The following is a 21,990-nucleotide window of genomic DNA, read 5'->3' as shown; positions in this document are numbered from 1 at the left end:
TTAGGTTGTGGTAACTAGGAGGAGATTGTGCTTTTGGAGTTGCTTGGATTGCTTCACTCTTCCAAGTCTTTGGTATGTCCTCAAGATTCAGGAATATGTTTAGAAGTTTCTTAGTCATTGTAATAGACACTTAAGTTTCATTTCATTTATAAAGGGCCGTGTCCCTTAGTACGTTTTAAGTTCTTGTCTAAGATTGGCTAAAGAGACTTAGTAATTCCGCTTGCGTATTGATGTTTTCAAATGTTGATGACTCTTGAAGTCCTATGGTTTTATTGAATAAAAGTTTTATTCTGGTGATGATTCAACAAGTGTCTTCATTTCTGGTGATCTGGCCGAAAAACTTCTCTCCATGAAGGCAGAGGACATATTTGACACAACCTGCATCAAGGTTACCTCTTACTTATATTTCTTAGTGTCTGTGTTTATATATACTTAATATACTTCTGCAAACGATTTCTTTTTGCTTCCAGAACCAACTTCTCCGTGTTGATCAGACCCAACAAATGTTGTCGAAAAGACTATTTCACATTCAACTGAGAAAGTCATCATCCTGGACAAACTCTAATGTTACTTAGTCAAGTCTAACAGTTCTGTCCTACACGGAAAAAGAACATGTATCTCTACCAGGCACTAGCGAGAGGAACATTAAAAAGGCCAAATCGTTCGATGCTAGCGAGGTAGAGATGAAAGCAACATTTGTTGAATCTGAATCTTCCAGCAGCGATGCCTCAATTGAACCACCCACGCCAATGAAGAAGTTGTGAAAGGTTAGTGAACCTGTCGGTGAAGTTAGGCAAATTAGTCGGTCTTTTTTCCCCTTTCTAAAAGGATGTTACAATTAACTTGACAAGCACCCAGGGCCGGCTCTATGCTTCTTTGAATAAGGCATTGGCCTTAGGCCCCAATTTTAGGGGGCTCAATTTTTTAACAATAATAAATTATGTGTTGTTTTTTTTTATAGAAAAGATTAATTATTTATGATAAAATATATATTTTTAAAACAATTATTATTTTATTCTTCTTTAATCTCATTTAAATAGAAGAAATCAAAAAAATTGTTTTATTTTCTTACATTCTCTATGCTAATATTCACATTATTTTATTCTTTTTAACTCCTTTTACACACTTTTCTTTAAATTTTTGATAAGTTAGAGTAATATTCTATCAAAAATATGAATCAATAGTCGAAAAGTGTTGAACAAAGTGAATTGTAAATTCTTTTTCTATTCTTCTTAGATTTTCAAGCATTACAACAAGCATAGTAAAATGTGGGGTATACAAAATTATCAACTTCTTGAATCAAATTCTAAGTTAACAATTCATATAATAATTGTCCGAGTAAGAAAATGTTTTTCAACGTTGAAATTGATAAAATTTTATCTAAAGCTAATAATTGAAAAAGGAATCGAATAAATCATTTATAAAAATATATTAAGTATACTTTGCATTTAAAAATGTAAGTTTTTTTTATTTTTAAAAAAATTAATGCATATGAAGTTTATTTAGATTTTTGGCCTCTAGTTGAAATTTCGCTTTAGCCTCTGATTGCGTTGAGCCGCCCCTGCAAGCACCAGTATGAGCTTACTAAATATGTCTAGCTGAAATGTGGATTATTGTTAGATTTCAGATACTCATGCCTATTTAGTTCTGATAATAACATATTAAGGGGTTGGAAACGGAAGAATTGTAAGGCTTGCTTAGATAAGTAATTTTAAGAATCTATTCTCTTCTGAGAGCTACGAATCCATTACAACACATGGTATTTTCCCTAACGATCAGTAATGAGGAATTAAGTGAAATTAAAAGAACCAGAGGAAGACTCCATAACTGATAGAACCAAGGATACTGAAATTGAGTTTGTCTCAACAGGTCCTCCTAAGTTATTCCAGCCATTATTTCATATTGACCTTACATTAATAAGATTCATATTAGTCTTTCAACCTCTATTTCGAAGGCTCATTAGTTCATTATTATGCTTTTTTAAATTCAATTAGACAACATAATGTTAAGTGTTCCGAAGGTCGATGACTTAGTAAAAATTCACTCGACTGTGTCAAGGCAAACATGTCAACAATAACGAATAACTAGTGGCTGCTTTAGAGCTTCAGCTATATATTTTCTTCTATCTGAACCCCTTCATTTACCTTCTTCAAATAAATATGCGGTCAGTGGAAATAATAAAGTTCATACACTTATACGAGGATCTTACGCTGACTATTTGTAGCATGTGCACTTTTCAATAATTTGCAGCAATAGAAAATAGTAATGTCCCCATGGGTACATTGAATAGTGAAGAAGTTGGGATATGTTCAGAATGTCTACAGACGCCAAGTAGTATTTTTAAGTTTTTGGCTTCTACATCAAAGTATACTCTGTGTTGTCTATATTCGAGTTCTTATGGGCAAGTGTACAAATCAGTTAGGAAGTTCCATTTGGTGGTCACTTCTGTCGGATCGAAATGTCAACTGTTTTCACTTGTGTACTCTTTGTAGTAAGAGATTATACATGTTCTGCTCTGAATGTCAACTGATTTTTATATTTTTAAGTTTTTAAGCTGCTTCATTTCTTTTCCAGAGTACTTAAGTTTAACTCCATTCAGTTGTATGTTCACATTTTTCTGTTATAATATGACATCAAAGTAGCTATGACTACTTTAATGATTCAATTTGATATACTTACATTTAATTACAGGAAGTATGTTCCTCATTTTGGTATTTTTGGTTACTAAAACACCATAACTTTTGGGATTCTCAATCTGCACAACCTCACTTGGTATGAAGGTCCTGTTATAAGAAGTTGGGGAGAAGGAAGTAACAGAGATGGTACTCAACTTTTTCAAGTTTTTGGGCTGCCTCAGGGATTCAAATTTTGCGTCAAGTGGATTGCCACACTCAGTTAGGTATGTTGTATTACACCTTCGTCTAAGTAAATGTTCATTATTAACATAACTTCACCATAAAACTATCACCTTTGGCTGTAAATTTGTGGAATTAATGTAGTATATTCTGTCTCAAATTTTTGCTGTAGTATCTTTCTCACTTCCTTGCCAATATCTCTACCGATCAACTTTTAGGTACTTTGACATCTTACTGTGCCATAAATACTGCGACTGGAGAAGCTTACGCGGACTCCAATTGTACCATGTTGTTGTTCTAGACTAAGATACCATCATCTTGTAACTAAAAACTCCCAACACTCTTTAACTTTTTGGGTTGTATTATCACTACTACTGCAACAATGTTTGGATAAGTGTATCTGCACGACACGCTTGTGTCTATTGTAAATATTGTGAGCCTTATCTATAATAGTGTGATATCAAGGTTGTATTCCAGCAGTCTTGTGCTCAATCATTTGTTCAAGGTTCTTGGTAAACTCTGATTTCAGTGGCTTCCGTCATTGGTCAGAATGAACTCTTTTTTTATCCTCTTTTATTTCTCAGTGTAACAACTTGGACATTCTTCTTGTAGACTGAAATATCTTTTCTTTAGGCTCCGAGTCTTTTTTGGGATGTAGACACCGGATCCTATGACTAAAGTATTGGGAAATAACTGATTATGTATTGACTCTGTATCTATATGATTATATGCTCTGTTGACCCAGCTCTGCTGCTTCCATCAGCACGTGATCATGTCGGTTGGAGACAACCTAAAAATAATGTTGGACTGGGCAATGAGGGATGTCAAAATGTGGTGAGTTATTGTGTAGCACCTATTCGTCTTCGCGCAGCTGCTCTTGGCAAGTTGTATAAGCATGTGCCTTCTGACTGATTCTGGTTTACATTATTGTTTTCTCTGGTGTCATTTCTTTCCTTTGGCGTTTTCCTAAAGGAATTAGATTATCAATTTCCTTAAGTTATCTGTTTGTCGGCAAGCGATGTTAACGTGATATAGTACTAGATTGACCTAAAGTCTTTCTATTTATCCGGCTAGAATTCAAATAGAATTGAAGGAAAATGAATGTGATAAGACAGAACAAAATTTTAATTTTTTGGGGTTCCTTTGGCTTTTCCATTTTTCCCTCTGTTTCAACTCCTCTTCTTCTTCTAGACTTTGGACTTCTCTGAATTTTCGAGCTTTCTTAACTTACCACTTTTTGGTGTTTCTGAGCTTTATCCCATCTCCGCAAGCGTCATGTGTAATAAGATTCTAACTTGGAGATTTATGGTGCCTTCAATTTTTCGTACGATTTCCTCAATTTGAGATAGCCTTCAAATTTTGTGCTGATTTTAAATATTTGATTTGATTTAGCTACTGCTATGTTTTACTTTCTGATGTTCACATCCACTTTTCCAGTTCTATTGTTGATTCATGAAGTTTTGTTATAGGTTTTCTTGAGTCCTATATTTGGTACTCTGAGACAATTCATGGCTGTGTCAACTATGCTTTTGTTGGGGTTTGGGTATTTTGTTATGGTACTTGGAGTTACTTCACATAATGGGGTTGTTGTCGTTATTCAGTTCTTCCAGTGGCGTTTTCATGGTGATACAGATATGCAATTCTCTTTCTCTGCTTTTGTATGTGTTTTCTTTTTTTGTACATCTACCACTTTCTTTTTGCTTTCTGGTTTCTGATTTTGTCTGTTTCTTATGAGTATTTTGTATCTTTTTCCATGTTTTGGACTGTGTATAATTACCACTGGTTTCTGTTTTTGAACTCATTAGTCTCTAATGATGCTCTTTTGTCTGTTTTCTATCACTAACATTTTACATGTTAAGTTAACCTTGGAAATTGAGCTTCGTTTTGTTTTGTGATTTTGGTGGTATTTATGGCTGTGTTGATTTGTATTTCTGGAGTCTGCAGCTTAGAGGTTCTTGAGAAAAGAAGGATTAGAGTGATTAATGACATGTTATAAGAAGTTGAAAATGGCATCATCTTCTGCTGAAAATAGTCCAGTCCTACTCAGAGTAGCACCTCCAAATTATCATCCATATCCATCTCCCTTGGTTACATATGAGAATGTTGTGACCTCTTCCCAACTGTTTATGGATACTTTGTAGAGGCTCCATACTGCCATGAGAACTAAGTTCATGTGAGTCTTCTCTTCTCTTTTTTGCCTAATATGGAACCTATGCCCTTTTATGAGTTTTTTTTGGTAAGATTGCATGCACCTCGACTGTTTCACTGTTGAAATGGATTTGAACTTAACAAAATGAATATAGAAAAGATTCATATAAATGCAAGTTTTTGGTGTATTATAAGGTACCGATAAAGATATACAAGTTATTTCCAGCAGCCAATGTAGTGTTTCATGCACCACATAGCTCTGCTAGGATCACTACAATGCTTCACACCTATCAAGTAAACAAAAGATCAACTATGCTTGGATGCAGAGGAATTTTCAAGATACTGTAAAGAACAAATACAAGTCTGAAGAATGTTGGTTACAACATATATACAAATTTTACACGGTGAAAAGTCGTATAAATTTATTTATTTAAAAAAATGCAGACAATGATACAACACGATCCTCATGTATTTGTAGGAAAATTATGGACGGGAGCTTTTGACACTATCAGCTGTGAAAATAAATCTTGTGCTTCAACAAGTGAGAGAGTTGGAGATCTTATATTTGGACATATCTTTGCATCATATATCTGTGAATATGTATATTATTGTGTATTTTTAACAAATATAATTCTGTCTGTTCTCCTTAATTAAGGGATGTTGAATTAGTTCTTTAGTACTATACTTTGTGATCAAATAACTACGCAAATCATTTAAAAAGATAAAAGGAAAAATTGTATGAAATAACAAACTATTAATTCAAATTAAATGCTATAGTCATAGTTTATTTTATTTGTAATTCGCAGTAAACATCTCATTTTTTTGCCATCTGATTCGGTATACAATTAGCCATTTTCGATATACAACTAGTCATTTTATACATTTGTTTTAAAATTATTCTTGATTGCTAACATATATTACTATCTTCTCACAGAAGCTAATGAATATGAAGATGTAAGCCAAGAATTTATTTTTTGTGATTTAAGTTCTAACATTTTGAGGTTGTTAATTTACAAAATTTATACCAATGTCTACTGCCTACATAATTGCAGGCAATGAAGAAGTAAAGTGTCACCTCCACTCACATAAATCGATCACCATTTGATATCTTTTATTTTATTCTTCAAGTCAAATCAACGCATGGATATAAAAAACATACTTCCTCCATCTCATATTAAATGGACATTTTACTAAAAATACTTGCTTCATATTACTTGATTCACTTACTAAATTAGGAGAGAATTAATTAATTTTTTCTCATTATACCCCTACAATTAATATGTCCTTTGGAAGTTTAAACAAACTTTGATGACCCAAGAATATATTTTTTTTCAAGAGGCTAATTAATATGAACAAAAGGTAAAATAGTAAAGTTGATCAATTTGTTAATGATTTTTTAATTACCGTGAAAAATTGAAAGTGTACATCTAATATGGGACAGAAAAAGTAACAATTTAAAATGTCAATGTGATCAGTTCTACAAAGACTTACAGTGTCTGAAAGAATTTAAACAACATTTGGTATAAGATTTGTGTACCTTTGATTGTTGCAGTGGAATGAAATTCACGAACTGGATGATTTGCTCCAAATCCTTCTTTGAATCACTAGGAAACAAAGATAGCGTTTCACAAACTAAATGTTCTTTTTGTTGTGCGTCTTTAATCTAAGAAGATTTTCTTGTTCTCTTTTGAGTTTTTGTTGTTTTTTTGTCTTCACTAATCTAAAAAGTAAAAAGAAATAAACTTGATTTAAAAAGGAGAGCATATTAACGTGGGAACAGTTACATCCCACCCGTTTTTGAATAAGTATTTATCTTCTTCTTTTTTATTTAGAAAAAAGACAATCTTGAGTTGGATTGGGTCAAATCGGGTTGGGTCGGTCCACATGGGCGACCCACAATCCAAAACTTACATCTCCCACTTCGCACATGGTGGACAAGCCCAAACCAACACAACATCACTAAACACACAATTCATACGACAAATAGTTCGTGCGACATGTGAGTATCAAGAACTTACCTTTAAGGTTTTACAAGCCCTACATAGGAATTCAATCACATGTGGAAAGAATTCATTATTATTATAAGGACATCATTACTCACAATACCCTCAGACTTCATTCAATACTTCAATAATTACTTATTCGACCCCTCATCCTCTTAAAGAGGTTAACTCGAGTTCATGTTTAACTTTATACACACAATTACACTCTATATGTTTAGTGCAATAGCCGGCTTGTGTATACAAGTTTATTACTCAATTAATCGTCTTTCCTATTTACTCGAATCTATCTGATCCAATTCAACTGCTTTCACATGTACTGCATTGTTGAATCATTCATGGCTATTAGTAACATGCTAAAGTAGCTACATCGATTGAAACTTCAAGAAACAACAAAAGGTCAAAGGGCATTTCATTGAAAAGTCATTTTAACTTTTCAGGGTCTCACATAGTATTTTGAAAGGTGGGGTCGTGGGGCGGGGCATTTTACTTAGTATAGGGGGAGGCGTAAGCCTTGAGACGTGGGGCTTAAGCCTTATGGATCTTTGAAATTTTAATTTACAATATAGTATAATAATATAATGACACAGAATTATAAAAATACATCAATAGTTTGAAATAATTACAAACATGATTAAAGAAACTCATAGAAAATAAAACTTCTAACATGATTATACAAGTATAAATAATCTAACATCATTATACAAGTATAAATAATCTAACATCTTAACTTTCTAATAATAAAAGAATCATTATTTCTAAAAAAAATGTTTTTATCATATTATACAATTAACCCCCTAAAAGAAAATAATCAATAAAACTTACTAGTATTATAATAAAAAAATATCACTCCATCATGATTATAAATATTACTTTCAAATAGCTAAATAAAATATGATAATTTTGAGACATATGACAAAACCATGAAGACCAATCATAAGTGAAAACATAAAATTTCGCTACGTATTTTTAAAAGAAATGTTACGTAATATATAATCACTTTCATAGTGTTACGAAATAGTAAAAATGTAATACTACAACTTATTATTTGAGTTGCTCTCTGATTAAAGGTAACGCTATCAAAGTTGCTTCATCCAATACTAAGCATCAACGATCGTTCAATAGTAATATAACTCAACTAGTGAGTTGGGGTCGAGTCCCAAGGGAGTTGTTCGTACTCAAGAATCAATAAAAAGCATAAATATGCTCAAGTCAATCATAACTAAAAACATTTACAAAGAAAAACATAATTCAAGTGTGGGGTGACACAAGTGTCAAATATCAAAGGGGGTTTGTTTGTACTATCAACTAAAACAGTAAAAACACGAAAATACGAATATGGAGACGGGATTCTTGGAATGCGATAGGATTATGGGATAAGGTAAACAACCGAGTAATTGCAATTAATAGTAAACAAATGCAAATCACTGAATAAGCTAGACTTTAGTGGGGGTAAATTTTCTCTCGAACACCAATAAACAGCAATGAAGCACAACCTTCGCTTTAGTCCATTCACTCTCTCGAGATGAATGTGTGGAAAAGGGTTTAGGATTCACTCTCTCGAGCTAAATCCATGACAACCCAATACCCACAGACCATTGATTTAGCAATTTTGGTTTTAAAACCTCTCTCTCGAGCAAGCCAAAAATACAAAGTTAGGATTGTATTTGCAACTACAACCCATTAAATTCAACCACAATTACCGAATGAAATCACTTTTAAACAACAAATAAACTATCAATTAACAATACCCAATAGTTAAATCAACCCATAATCACATAATCACACCCCAAGAATTGGGGTTTTAACTAGACATAGTAAAAAGGTAAAAATCGTTACTAAGTTGTGTTTCCATCAACTGAGTAAGATTGATATAGTCTTTACAAAGGTCTAAGATGAAGAATCTTCAACACTCACTTCCAATTTCTTAGAGATGGAAATCTTCAAATCTTCGAAGCTAAAGATATATTGTCTCTCTATTCAGTTCTAAACTCTAAACTTCAAAAACTGAACAATACTATGATATGAGATACTAAACTAAAAATTTAAACAAGTATTTATAGTTGTCAAAAAGTGTGCTGTGAAGGACCAGTCGGCGCAATAAGTCGGGATCGCTGATCCACTCAGCGATCCGCCCTTTGGTCATTTGTATCGCCTTTTTGCTTTTGCCTTCAGCATCCTTGAGGTCCTGTAACTTTGGGCGATAAGGCACTGTATCGCGGGACTGTTCGGTGACTCGCCGACTGCTCCTGTCTATCGCCGACTTGATTTTATCCTTCAGGGCTTGGCACACTGGAACATTAGGCGAGACCCAGTCCATTCGGCGACTCACCCAATGGTTTAGGCAATCCTCGGGCCTTCTTTTCTTCATTCTTTCAGCTGCCTTGTTCCTTTTTGCTCAATAGTGTGCATGCTTTGTCCCTAAGTCCAAATACTTAAAATTCAAGGATTTACATCAGTTATTGAGACAAAATATGTATTTTGAGGACACTAAAATCTATTAAAATAAAGCCCTAAATGAGTCCAAATCGTGGACTCATCAACACCCCCAACTTAAACTTTTTGCTTGTCCTCAAGTAAAACTCAAGTTCAGCAGTTCAAAATGATGTCTCAAACAGTGCTACACAAGACTCAATCATGAATGCACACAAGAAGACTCAATTTACTCATGCAAGGATCAATTGTGCAATCAAAGATTCAAGTTGTGACTCACCATTACCAAAGAATCTCAAGCTCACAATACTTGCTTCAAATGCAAGTTCAAGCTCAACAAAGGTACTCAAATACCCTCAGACAAAGGATGATTCCATATTCACACACAATAGTTCAACAATTTAAAGTTCCGGAATCAAATGCAACGCTCACACTCACAAAGATGAACACAATGTATGATTTCAACCATAGGTTTGCTCGTATTTTCCAACCAACTTTTGTTTCAGTTCACTCAAGATCAAAAAGGTCTTTTCAAGGCTTGTAATGGGGATGAGTGCAAAGGTATGATCATATAGGCTCAATGGCTATAGTCCTCATGAAATGTGGTGTGAACAACACTTCCTTTCCTTTTCTTCATCATTTTCATTTGTGCTTACAAGTCATCCCATCATTCACTTTCCATGGACTATTGGAAACCCCTTTTTTTTTTTGCATTTTTCAACTTTATTCCACAATTCATTCATTCTTTTTCTTTGCCATTCTTTTCTTCTTCTTTTTTTGTATGGAGGGGTTCCATTTTTTTACAAAACCATGGGTCAAAAGGGGACTTTCTTGCACTTCTTGATTTACCTTCTCTTTTCGCCACACCCCAACTTAGGCTTTTCACCTAAGTTGGATATTCAAACAAACCACAAATCATGAGGATTATGGGTAATGGATTAAGAAAGGTTATATTTTTATCATGTTTTTTCCAAGAAAAGGTTAAGGCTCAAAGGGTGCTCAAAAGGAGTTCACACACTCACAAGGTTGGCCACAAAAAAGGAATAATGTCAAATTGTTTCTCTCTTAAAAGTTGCCTAAGATCCTATCAAGAGATTGCATCACTTAGTCAGACGGGCCAACGGGGCAAATCCTAGGTGTCATCACACATGGTTCATGGTAAGCTCATCACACAAGGCATTGACACCAAAGTCAAACAAGACTCCACACTTTCGCTAGTGTGCAATGTTCATCACAAGAGACTCAATTCGATACTTGGCTAGTCACAACGAGATGCAAAGAGTTCACATATTGACTATACAACTTCATTTGGCCTCATCGTAGCCACACATTCATTTTTGTTCAATTGTGAGCACTATTCAAGTCATCGGTATTGAACAAAATCGATACTCAAATTTGCAAGAGAACAGTCACATTTATCACAAACAAGAGGTGGGATAATTTTTCGGAAGGGTCAAAAATCATTTACAATTAAAAACAAGGAGCCACAAGCTCAAACATCCACAAAAGCAGTGTAAACCACAAGATAAAGCTCAAAACCCAATTATATAAACAAAACTAATCAGGTCACAAAAGGTGGGCCTCACCCCACCACAAATAAAACATTTCTCCTTAAATGCAAACAAAAGTATCCAAAAGTCAGAAAGTAAGACAGAGAGGGAGATAAAGATGGGGTCATGTCTACATAGTTGCTCCATTTGTCTGGGCATCAGTGCCCGGTGGATCACTCTGGTCCTCGGTCTCAGTACCCGGAGTCACCTCAGAAGAAACAGCAGTGCCAAACCCACTAGAAATCGCCAAGGGTGTATCCGCCAAAAAGGTCTGCACAGCTGCATAGAATCCCTGGGCCCATGAAGGAATAAAGGGGCCTCGAAGAGTAGTCTTGCTGTCAGAAATGGGCTTCTTGTCCTTTCCTTTATCTCCAGGTGGAGGTTCTTGTCTCCCCTTCTTGGGGGAATTTGACTCCCTCTTCATTTATTTTGATATCCCGTGCTCTTTTCCGGGGTGGCATTTTTCTCCCAGCAACTTTTGGTCTAGCCAAGTCTGCAAAATATAGGGAAAAAGTTAGAAACAACTCAATCAAATCCATAGAAAAACAGTTGCAGACAGACTCACCGATCCAGTCGGTGGTTCGCCGAATCACTTTGGTGAGCCAGATCGGGCTCGCCGAAAGGATTGGCTCTAAACTTTTGGCAAGTCGGCGATGGTAAAGGCCTTTCGGTGAATCATCGACAGCTTTCGGCGAGCAAGGGTTAGACCGTCGAAAGTTACAGTGCAAAAAAGGTTCAGGGGTGCAGACAAAGGGTGATCAAGAAGACTTACAGCGAGTCGCCAAGTGCCTTCGGCGACCTCAGACTTCTAGCCGAAAGTTGCAGAGTTCACAACAATTAAAGCATGAAATTAAAGGCGAGATGGGGAACTTCGGTGAACCGTCGAGTGGTTCGGCGAGCTCCACCCAGCTCGCCAAACGACCCAATGTGCCTACTTTCAACCCAACTTCTCGAATTCAACCCTGCAGCCCCCGAAAACAAAATCAAAGCATGCAAAACTCAAATTAACACTAGACCCATAGCACACATTACCTCGGGATACTCAGACTTCTCCCGGTTTTCCCAAATTTGGCCAATTGATGACTTTTACCCTTAAGAAGGACATCACCCGCTCTATCATTGAGTAAATTACATCTTTTTGCACAAATACGGGCTACTAAGACTTCACCCAACCAAACTAAACAACATGCAAGCACAACCCCATAAAATTTAAATCATTTCAACGCACAAGAATACGGGATTTTCAATAATCAAAACAATACGGGTAAGATTATCAAATTAAAATAGGCAATCAAAGAACAATTAAGCTTAGAGAGGCCCAACATACTTCAATAAGATAATATCGATTGTATAAGAGTACAAATGTAAAAGTAAATGCGGGGTTCGGAAAACTAACCTTTAATGTCGATAAAAAAATAAGATTGAAATGCTAGGCGGCAATGTAATCCAAATCCGAGAACAAATCAACCACTAAAATACTTTGAAGGTGTAAGAAATATAGAAACTAGAGTGCGGGTGTGAGTTTGTGATGATTAAAAGTGAGGGAAAGTGAAAGAGTTTGAAAGTTAAAACCTTTGGCCTTTAAAAACCGTCTAGTTCTAGCCCATTCGGCGACATTAGTCATGCCCGCCGATCCACTCGGCGACCCGCCGAGTGTAAACATACTTCGCCGAGTTTTACAGGACCTCTAGTTAATCTAGGAGTCCAAACGGCGGACAAGATCGCCATCGCCGACCTGGTCGACGACTCGCCGACAATTTCCTGGGATCACCAAGTTTTACAGACTCCACTTTGAAGATGTCTTGAGTCCAACGGCGGTCTGAGTCGAGGTCGCTGACCTCTTTGGCGATGCACCGAGTGGACTTTTTGCTCGCCAACCTGTACTTTTCAATCACTTTCCACACCATTATTCCAAACTTAAAAAGAAAGAAAATAAAACTTGGGTTGCCTCCCAAGCAGCGCCTTAGTTAACGTTGTGGCATAACCCAAGTCCACCTTCAAACCTCATTCTTGGGGTTGGCCATTGTGTCACTAGGCAACCCCCTTTGCTATCTCGGGTTTAGATGAGACGAAATATGACCCATTTGGGTCTCCAACTACTTGATCGACACTGAATTGGAGGTGACAGTCTGGCTAAGGGTCGACACGTCTTCTTTCATCTCTTTCAAGATCTTGTCTGACCCCTCAACTTTGTTGAGGATATGAGAAAGTATATCCTCAGACCGACCATCTTCTAAATCCTTTGGCTTTTGGCGCTCGTGGGGAGGCACATACATATCCTTCTCCCCATTCTTCCAATTTGGATTACAGTCCCTCCATTCACGATCTCGATCTTTCCAACCTTCATCCTTATTCCAACCTTGGTTACCACTCTGCCTCGGGTAGTTTGAACGATAACCACCGCCTTGGTTGGCTAGGAAATTCACCTCTTCATTATACAAGGCCTCAAACTTAGACTCATCCGGATTAGCACACCCGACACCCACGGCATTGAAACTTCGAGCACCAGCTCCCATGACATTTTTAGATAAAATGTCAAGTTGTGTCATGATCTTGGCCATGCTCTAGTCCCTCTCATGGTCCTTCTCCATCTATTCCTTCGTCAACTTGAACGTGAGAAGGGAGACCTGGTCTTCACGGGTGTACCACACCCTATTTATGGTAGTCATGCCATCCAAGAGCTGAACTGCTATCACATAAGGTTGCTGCATCAAACCTCTCGGAGAAAGTTGGTCAGCAACACCCTTATTTATCGAGTCGAGACTCCGGTAAAAATACTGCAGCAACACGTTATCAGGCAAGCCATGGGTTGGGCATTGAAGCACCAACCTTTTGAATCGTAGCCAAGTTTAATGAATTGGCTCGCCTTCTAGATGCTTGAAGCTCTGAATGCTGTCCCGAAGAGTCATCATCTTCGAAGGAGGGAAAAATCGCACATTAAATGTAGTAACCAACTCCTCCCACGAAGTAATTGATTCACGTGGCAATTCAGCCAGCCACTTGCACGCTTCTCCCATCAAAGAGAACGGGAACAACCTCAACTGGACCGATTCTTGGGAGATATTCTTGAAGGAGAATGATCTGCATACATCCACGAAGTTTCTAATGTGCTCATGGGGATCCTCATTAGCTAACCCACTGAAAAGCCCTTTTAGTTGCAAGAGTTGCAACATAGTACTCGTGATGTGGAACACCACATTCCCTTCAGCCGGAGGCAAGAGAATGGCACCAATACCTCCCATAAGTTGGGGGTCATTAGCATGAGGCTCGTTGACATCGTTGAGGTTTCCGATGTCATCTTGATTGCCTACTTGGCTGCCATTGTTGCCGTTCACACTCACACTTCTTGTTTTAACACACAACCAATCAAAACAAAACTAAAAATTAAGTAAGTTTCACTGTAACTAACAAGAACAAAATTCAACTTAACTAAAAATTCTCAACTAACACCACTCCCCGGCAGCGGTGCCATTTTGATTAAAGGTAACGCTATCAAAGATGTTTCATCCAATACTAAGCATCAACGATCGTTCAATAGTAATATAACCCAACTAGTGAGTTGGGGTCGAGTCCCAAGGGAGTGGTTCGTACTCAAGAATCAATAGAAAATCATAAATATGCTCAAGTCAATCATAGCTAAAAACATTTACGAAGAAAAATATAATTCAAGTTTGGGGTGACACAAGTGTCAAATATCAAAGGGGGTTTGTTTCTATTATCAACTAAAATAGTAAATAACATGAAAATACGAATATGGAGATGGATTCTTGGGATATGATAGGATTATGGGCTAAGGTAAACAACTGGGTAATTGCAATTAATAGTAAGCAGCTGCAAATCAGTGAATAAGCTAGACTTTAGTGGGGGTAATATTTCTCTCGAACAATTTACCCAGAATCAAATTAGTTTCTCTCGAACACCAATAAGTAGCAATGAAGCACAACCTTCGCTTTAGTCCATTCACTCTCTCGAGCTGAATGTGTGGAAAAGGGTTTAGGATTCACTCTCTCGAGCTGAACCCATGACAACCCAATACCCACAAACCATCGATTCAACAATTTTGGTTTAAAAACCTCTCTCGAGAAGCAAGCCAAAAACATGAAGTTAAGATTGTATTCGCAACTACAACCCATTAAATTCAACCACAATTACTGAACGAAATCACTTTTAAACAGTAAATAAACTATCAATTAACAATACCCAACAGTTAAAATCAACCCATAATCACACCCCAAGAATTGGAGTTTTAGCTAGACATAGTAAAAAGGTAAAATCGTTACCAAGTTGTGTTTTCATCAACTGGGTAAGATTGATATAGTCTTTACAAAGGTATAAGATAAATAATCTTCAACACCCACTTCCAATTTCTTAGAGATGGAAATCTTTAAATCTTCAAAGCTAAGGAAATATTCTCTCTATTCAGTTCTAAACTCTAAACTTAAAAAACTGAACAATACTATGATTTGAGATACTAAGCTAAAATTTTAAACAAGTATTTGTAGTTGTCAAAAAGTGTGCTGTGAAGGACCAGTTGTCGCAATAAGTCGGGATTGTCAATCCACTCGGCGATCCGCCCTTTGGTCATTTGTATCGCCTTTTTGCTTTTGCCTTTAGCATCCTTGAGGTCCTGTAACTCTAGGCGATAAGGCACTGCATCACGGAACTGTTCAACGACTCGATGTCTGCTCATTTCTATCGCCGACTTGATTTTCTCCTTCAGGGCTTGGCACACTGGAACTTTAGGCGAGACCCAGTCCATTCGGCGACTCGCCCAATGGTTTAGGCGATCCTCAGGCCTTCTTTTCTTCGTTCTTTCAGTTGCCTTGATCCTTTTTGCTCAATAGTGTCCATGCTTTGTCCCTAAGTCCAAATACCTGAAATTCAATGATTTATATCAGTTATTGAGACAAAAATATGCATTTGAGGACACTAAAATCTATTAAAATAAAGCCCTAAATGAGTCCAAATCGTGAACTCATTACTCTCAATCTTCTTATTTCTTATTATTATGTGTAAGATCTGTTAGGCAAACCCCGAGCGTTGGGCGTGTTTAGGGCGTACAATCGGGCTCTTGGGGAGTAAGTCTTATAGAACTAAGCCCCACACTATAGTTTCAAGGCGTTTTGCTAGAGCCCCACCCCAGGGCGAGTCCCAACAGAGTCTTTTAAAACACTGGTCTCACACAATGAAGAAGTAGGAAACCATTCTTTCATTGACCTATTGATCACTCGACACACGTGGTATGAAACACGTGCTACGATGTTTTCACCTTATATTGGTGTATGTGTCTCATTCTTTTGATTATCCAACATCATACAAACCTTAGTCTAAACACCTCAAGATGTTTAGCCCTAGTTTCTCTTATCCAGTGATCCTCAAATTCATTTTCTTAGAGAAACTTTTGTCTAGCTCATAAAACAAGTCATAATATGGTGGTGAAACTCATCTCTTCACGTTTCCCAACGTAAGAGGCAATTTCTCGTGTGAGAGAGCCAATCTCGCGACTTGTTCAACACAGTTTATTTCTTACAAATTATCACATGCATATTATATTTGAATATAAATCCAATAGTATTATATAGAAGAGAATATTATAACAATCAAGTTATTTTACAATACTAAAATATCATTATATTCTATACAAACCTAGAGCCTTAAGATGTTTTTCAAACAAGTCTCTAGAAATGGCCTTTGTAAAAGGATCAACTATCATTTCACGTGTAGGAATGTATTGCAAAGTTATTTCTCCACTTGCCACTATGTCTCTCACAAAGTTATACTTGATGTCAATGTGTTTGGTCTTGTTGTAATATTTAGGATCCTTCGTATATGCGATAGCCGCTTGACTATCACAATATAGAATCAAGAGACCCTTAGAATTCTTTGCAATGCTCAAATGCTCAAAGAATCTCTTTAACCAAACAGCTTCTTGTACTACAGACGCACAAGTCACCAATTTAGATTCCATGGTTGAAAGAGTTGTGCAAGTTTGTTTCTTACTTTTCCATGAAATAGCACCACCATTTAGTAAGAAAGCATAACCAGATGTTGATTTTCTATCATTCCGGTCACCAACCCAATCAACATCTATATAACCTCTTATGAATAAATCAGATCCACTATAACAAAGTGTATGATCTGCAGTTCCCTTCAAGTATCGGAATATTCTCTTTACTTATTTCCAATGATCTTTTCCAGGATTGAATTGATACTTGCTAACTAGACTCATAGCATAACAAACGTCGGGGTGAGTACACATCATAGCATACATCAAACTCCCGACAACACTAGAATAAGGAACTCGAGACATGTCTTCTTTCTTTTTCAGTCTTTAGACACATTTCAAGGCTTAAAGTTTCACCCCTTGCTACATGAGTATTCATGGATTTGCAACTATTCATTCGAAAACGTTCCAATATTTTCTTTATATAAGTTTCTTGAGATAAACTCAAAAATTTCTTGGAACGATTTCTTTGGATCACCCATATCTTTCATATCAAATGATTTTGAAAGTCATGACTTGACAGTGTTCACATACTCCAAATTACTTCCAGGTAATAAAATATCATTTACGTAAAGAGAAAGAATTACAAAATTTCTATTGGACTTTTTCACGTAGATGTAACGGTCTTCATCGATCATGGTGAAATCAAATGACATCACATCCTTATGAAATCTCAGGTACCACTGCCTTGAAGATTGCTTTAAGCCATAAATTGAACAATTTACAAACTTTCTTTTCTTGACCTTTAACAAAGAAACCTACTAGTTATTTCATGTAGACTTCCTCGTTTAATTCTCCATTGAGAAAAGCAGTCTTCACATCCATTTGGTGTAATTCTAGATCTAAACGTGCAACAATAGCTAAAAGTAATAGTATGGAGGTAAACTTCACAACTAGTGAAATTTTTTCCTCATAGTCTATTCCAACTTCTTGAGTAAAACCTTTTGCCACCAATCGCGCTTTGTGTCTTTCTATCAACCCATATGATTTGCGTTTAACTTTGAGAATCCATTTATTCCCAATAGCTTTACGTTCCTTAGGAAGGTCAACTAGATTGGTTTTCATGGACTCTAATTCTTCTTTCATCACTTTTAACCATTCATATTTTTATGGCTCGATAAGGCCTCAGTCACAGAATTAGGTTCATCCAATTCTGTTGGAGATACCAAGAAAACATAATCCTCAATCTCATAAGATCATTTAGGTACACCTTTTCTTTTACTCTTACGTATTTGAAGTTCAGATTCCTCTATAGAATTTTGGGATTCATAACTCCCACTTGGACCAGGAATCATTTATTCATCCATTGAATTATCAAGTATGTCTGACAACAACATTACCTAATCTTCTGAATTCAACATTTCGTGGAGAGGCTCAACTTCATCTATTTCACCCTTTTTGGGAAAATCATTTTCCAAAAATCTGTCATCTCGTGATACAATTTCAATAATACTTCCATCCTCTAGTTCATCAATGAACACATACCCTTTGGAGCATTCAGAGTACCTTATAAAGATACATTTCTTTCCTTTTGGACTTAGTTTACCAAACTCACCAAAGCAATCTTTAATATATGTTGCACAACTCCACGGTCGTATATCATTTAGGTTTGTTTTGTGACCAGTCCAATGTTCATAAGGAGCGGAAGAAACTGATTTAGAAGGCACTAGGTTCAATATGTGAACCGCAGTCAATAATGCATCTCCCCAGAAAGAGATAGATAAATTTGTCTGCGCCATCATTGATCTTATCATGTCCAATAATGTTTTATTCCTTCTTTCAGCAACACCATTTTGTTGAGATGTATAAGGAGTAGTTAATTGTCTGATAATACTCTTTTCAACACATAATTCTTCAAATTGTTTTGACAAATATTCACGTCCTCGGTCAGTTCTTAAAGCCTTTATGATTTTATCTAATTGATTTTCAACTTCGTTCATATATCTTTTAAAGCACTCAAGTGCTTCAAATTTATGAGAAAGCAAATACACATAACCAAAACGCGTGAAATCATCAATAAATGTATTGAAGTATGTAGCACCAGACCTTGCTTTCATATTCATTGGACCACAAATATCAGAATAAATTAATTGAAGCGGAAACTCGGATATTTTAGCCTTCCCAAATGGTTTATGCGTGATCTTTCCAGCAAGACAATTTTCACAAGTTGGCATATCAATTTTGGTGAAAGAACCTAAATGTCCTTCTTTTGCCAACTTATTTATTCGATCTAGCCCTATGTGACATGCATAATCTTGCATGCCATGTAATAACATTAATATCATTGTTACTTGAATAACATGACATTACATAACGGTCAACATAATAGTCATAAGTTGAAGGATTACAATCTAAAATGATAAAATGATCATAGCGTAGTCCAAAATCATATAATACATTATCTAGCGGTATTCTAACACCATTACGACTAAAAAACAAATCAAAACCAACGTTTAAAAGAATAGACACAAATACTAAGTTTCGTCGAATCTCTGGAGCATATCGGATGTCATGCAACATTAAGGAACGGCCAACGGAAGTCCACTTTGCAAGTATCTATACCTTTGACTTCAAGCCTAACATTATTTCCTACGTATATCCACCTTTAATTAGATGAAACTCGACGAAACTCCACAAACGCCTCTCTATCTCGACTCACGTGGTCGGTGGATCTTGAGTCTACGATCCACATAGGATAAGATTCAGTTAGTAAAGAAGTGCTAGAAACATATGTAGCACTTAGAGATGCGTTTAGAAATGCTACATTTTTGGGCTCGGTATATTCACGAGCAAAATGCCTCAATCCTTGGCAATTGTAGCACTTCATTTTACTCTTGTCTCTCTTCTTGAAAAATCATTTGTCTTTCTTGGAATTTGGCTTCTTCCTTTTCTTAGAGGGTCCTTCTCAATCTCTTTATCCTTCCCATTTATTTTTCAATTTTTCTTGCGCTTGAAACCTGAAGATTTTGTATCACTTGACTCTGCCACAAAGGCATTAGAAGCAACTTTAGGAGCACCAAGGCGCTCATCTTCAAGTTCAACATGGCGTGGAACATCAGAAAAGGTTTTGATGCTATCATTATGGGTCAAGTTAACCTTCAAATGTTCCAATTATTGGGAAGAGACCGAATCACTGCCTGAACTTGTTGCTCATCTGAAAGAACATGGCCAACACTCTTGAGTTGAGCTATCATGTTTGACATCACCCTAAGGTGTTGTTTGATATTCTGATCATGACGCTTTTTGTAAGTGTCAAATTTGATAATCAACTGTCGGAGGCGGGTTATGTAACCCCATACGTTCCTCGCAGATGTGCCCACATAACATGAGCAGTTGTGAATTCCTCACATTCATGTATGAGGTCATTAACCACTGAACTAATTATTATTCCACGTGCAGTGGAATTAGCTTTTTTTTCAAGATTTGTAAGCTTCAAGATCTCTTCTGTGTTGTGCAGAATTACCCTAATCTGATTGATTCAAAACATGATTTATACCTTCCAGAGCATTTGGCTCTTCCAGTACATGACATATTTTACAACTCTAGATGTCGTAATTGTCACCATTAAGTTTTCCACCTTTGTTTAAGTCAGTAATGATACTTTTTGATGCCATGTATATTATTGAGATATAATAGGGCAATAATTTTTAATCAATTATGCATGCGACATACATATTTAAGCAAATCAATTCTCATAAGATTTCATATTTAATGTAAAATCGAAGAGACACATATGCATCCAATCATCATCTACAAACTAAATAATTAACCAAAATTCAAATCTAATTTCTTAATGTGTATAATTAATTTATTGAAGACTTTCATAACAAGGATTTTTAAGTCTAATAACATAAGCTGAGAAAAAACAAACTACATAATTCATATCTTGCAAAACAAACTGCATAATTCATATCTTGAAAAACAAATCAACAATAACAAATTATAAGTAATTCAAAGACTAAAATCCTCCCACAAGTTTTCAAGACAACAAATATACACCCTAAAAGGCTGGTTGGGCCAAATGTCATGATAAATATCGGTCAATCTACTACCCCCAAGATTCACGGAGAGCGTCTGTTAAATAAGCTAAGGCTCTCCAATCTGAAATTTCTTTATAATCAGCCAATTCAATCCATTTTATTTCAAAAAGGTGAATAAAATCACATGCTGAAATATTAGGGGACATCTTCAAAGACTCAAACTCTTTAAATTTCTTCTCTTTATCCCTTCGAATGGTCCTTTGATTCCTTGACAGATTTTGTGTTGCCCTTGGGACATTAATTTGTATTATTTCACGCCCTCGAAAATATGTCTTATGACGACTTTCTCTTCTACCTTGTCTCTTTGCTCGACTTTGAGAACTCCCACTTGGAGTAATTTGAGCATGTTCCCGTTCAGCCATATCTGAAATGGAAACAAAATGGAAATATGGTTAATACCATTTAATGCGATAACATATGTCACAAATTTCTCGTAAAAGGGAAAGAATTGCTTGAGGAACATAAGGACTAAATGAATTTACCGAGATCAATTTTAATGCACATAATAAAAATCATAATTTAGTCAAAAACATTTGGTCACTATTCTTTATAAAATAAAGAAAATAATTCAAAGTCTATATCCCAAAAGGTTTTGACTAGATCCAAAAAAATTTATTACATAAATTTCACATGTCTTGAATAAGAAACTTTTTTTAAAATTCATATCCATTGAACAAGTACAATATTTACTACCTTAAGTAAATAGGAATGGATGTCACATCAGATGACAAAAGAATATTTTTAAATGACTAAATATCTAGCAAAAATAGAGGCAACTCACCTATTTTTTTTCAAAAAAAATAATTAAGCCTTCCATAGTAGAGAAAATGATCAAAATGGTCCTTGAAGTATTGGTGTTGCTTTATTTTGGTCCTCAATATATTCTAGGTGATTGAAATAGTCCTTCATGTATGAAAAAATGTGTTCAATTTAGTCTTTTACCCTAAACTTAACATTTTA

At 36.0% G+C, this 21,990-nt stretch overlaps 1 long non-coding RNA gene across 7 annotated transcripts; it reads left to right on the top strand.

Annotated features, from left to right (window-relative positions):
- Positions 1-302: 302 nt before the first annotated feature.
- LOC102579837 (uncharacterized) lies at positions 303-5,669 on the top strand. 7 transcript variants are annotated; one of them, XR_368657.2, is made up of 4 exons: positions 303-388; positions 495-767; positions 2,692-2,899; positions 3,074-5,669. It is a non-coding gene; the product is annotated as an uncharacterized lncRNA (long non-coding RNA). The 7 variants fall into 7 exon arrangements; XR_368656.2 differs by having other exon boundaries at positions 471-767; XR_001471923.1 differs by having other exon boundaries at positions 303-767; positions 3,074-4,179; positions 4,325-5,669.
- The last annotated feature ends 16,321 nt before the right edge of the window (positions 5,670-21,990 follow it).

This window comes from Solanum tuberosum, unplaced genomic scaffold, assembly GCF_000226075.1.
Source record: "Solanum tuberosum cultivar DM 1-3 516 R44 unplaced genomic scaffold, SolTub_3.0 scf00464, whole genome shotgun sequence".
In the NCBI taxonomy this organism is placed as follows: domain Eukaryota; kingdom Viridiplantae; phylum Streptophyta; class Magnoliopsida; order Solanales; family Solanaceae; genus Solanum; species Solanum tuberosum.
The sequence above is the reverse complement of the archived record's forward strand: the minus strand, read 5'-3'. Positions and strand labels throughout refer to the sequence as shown.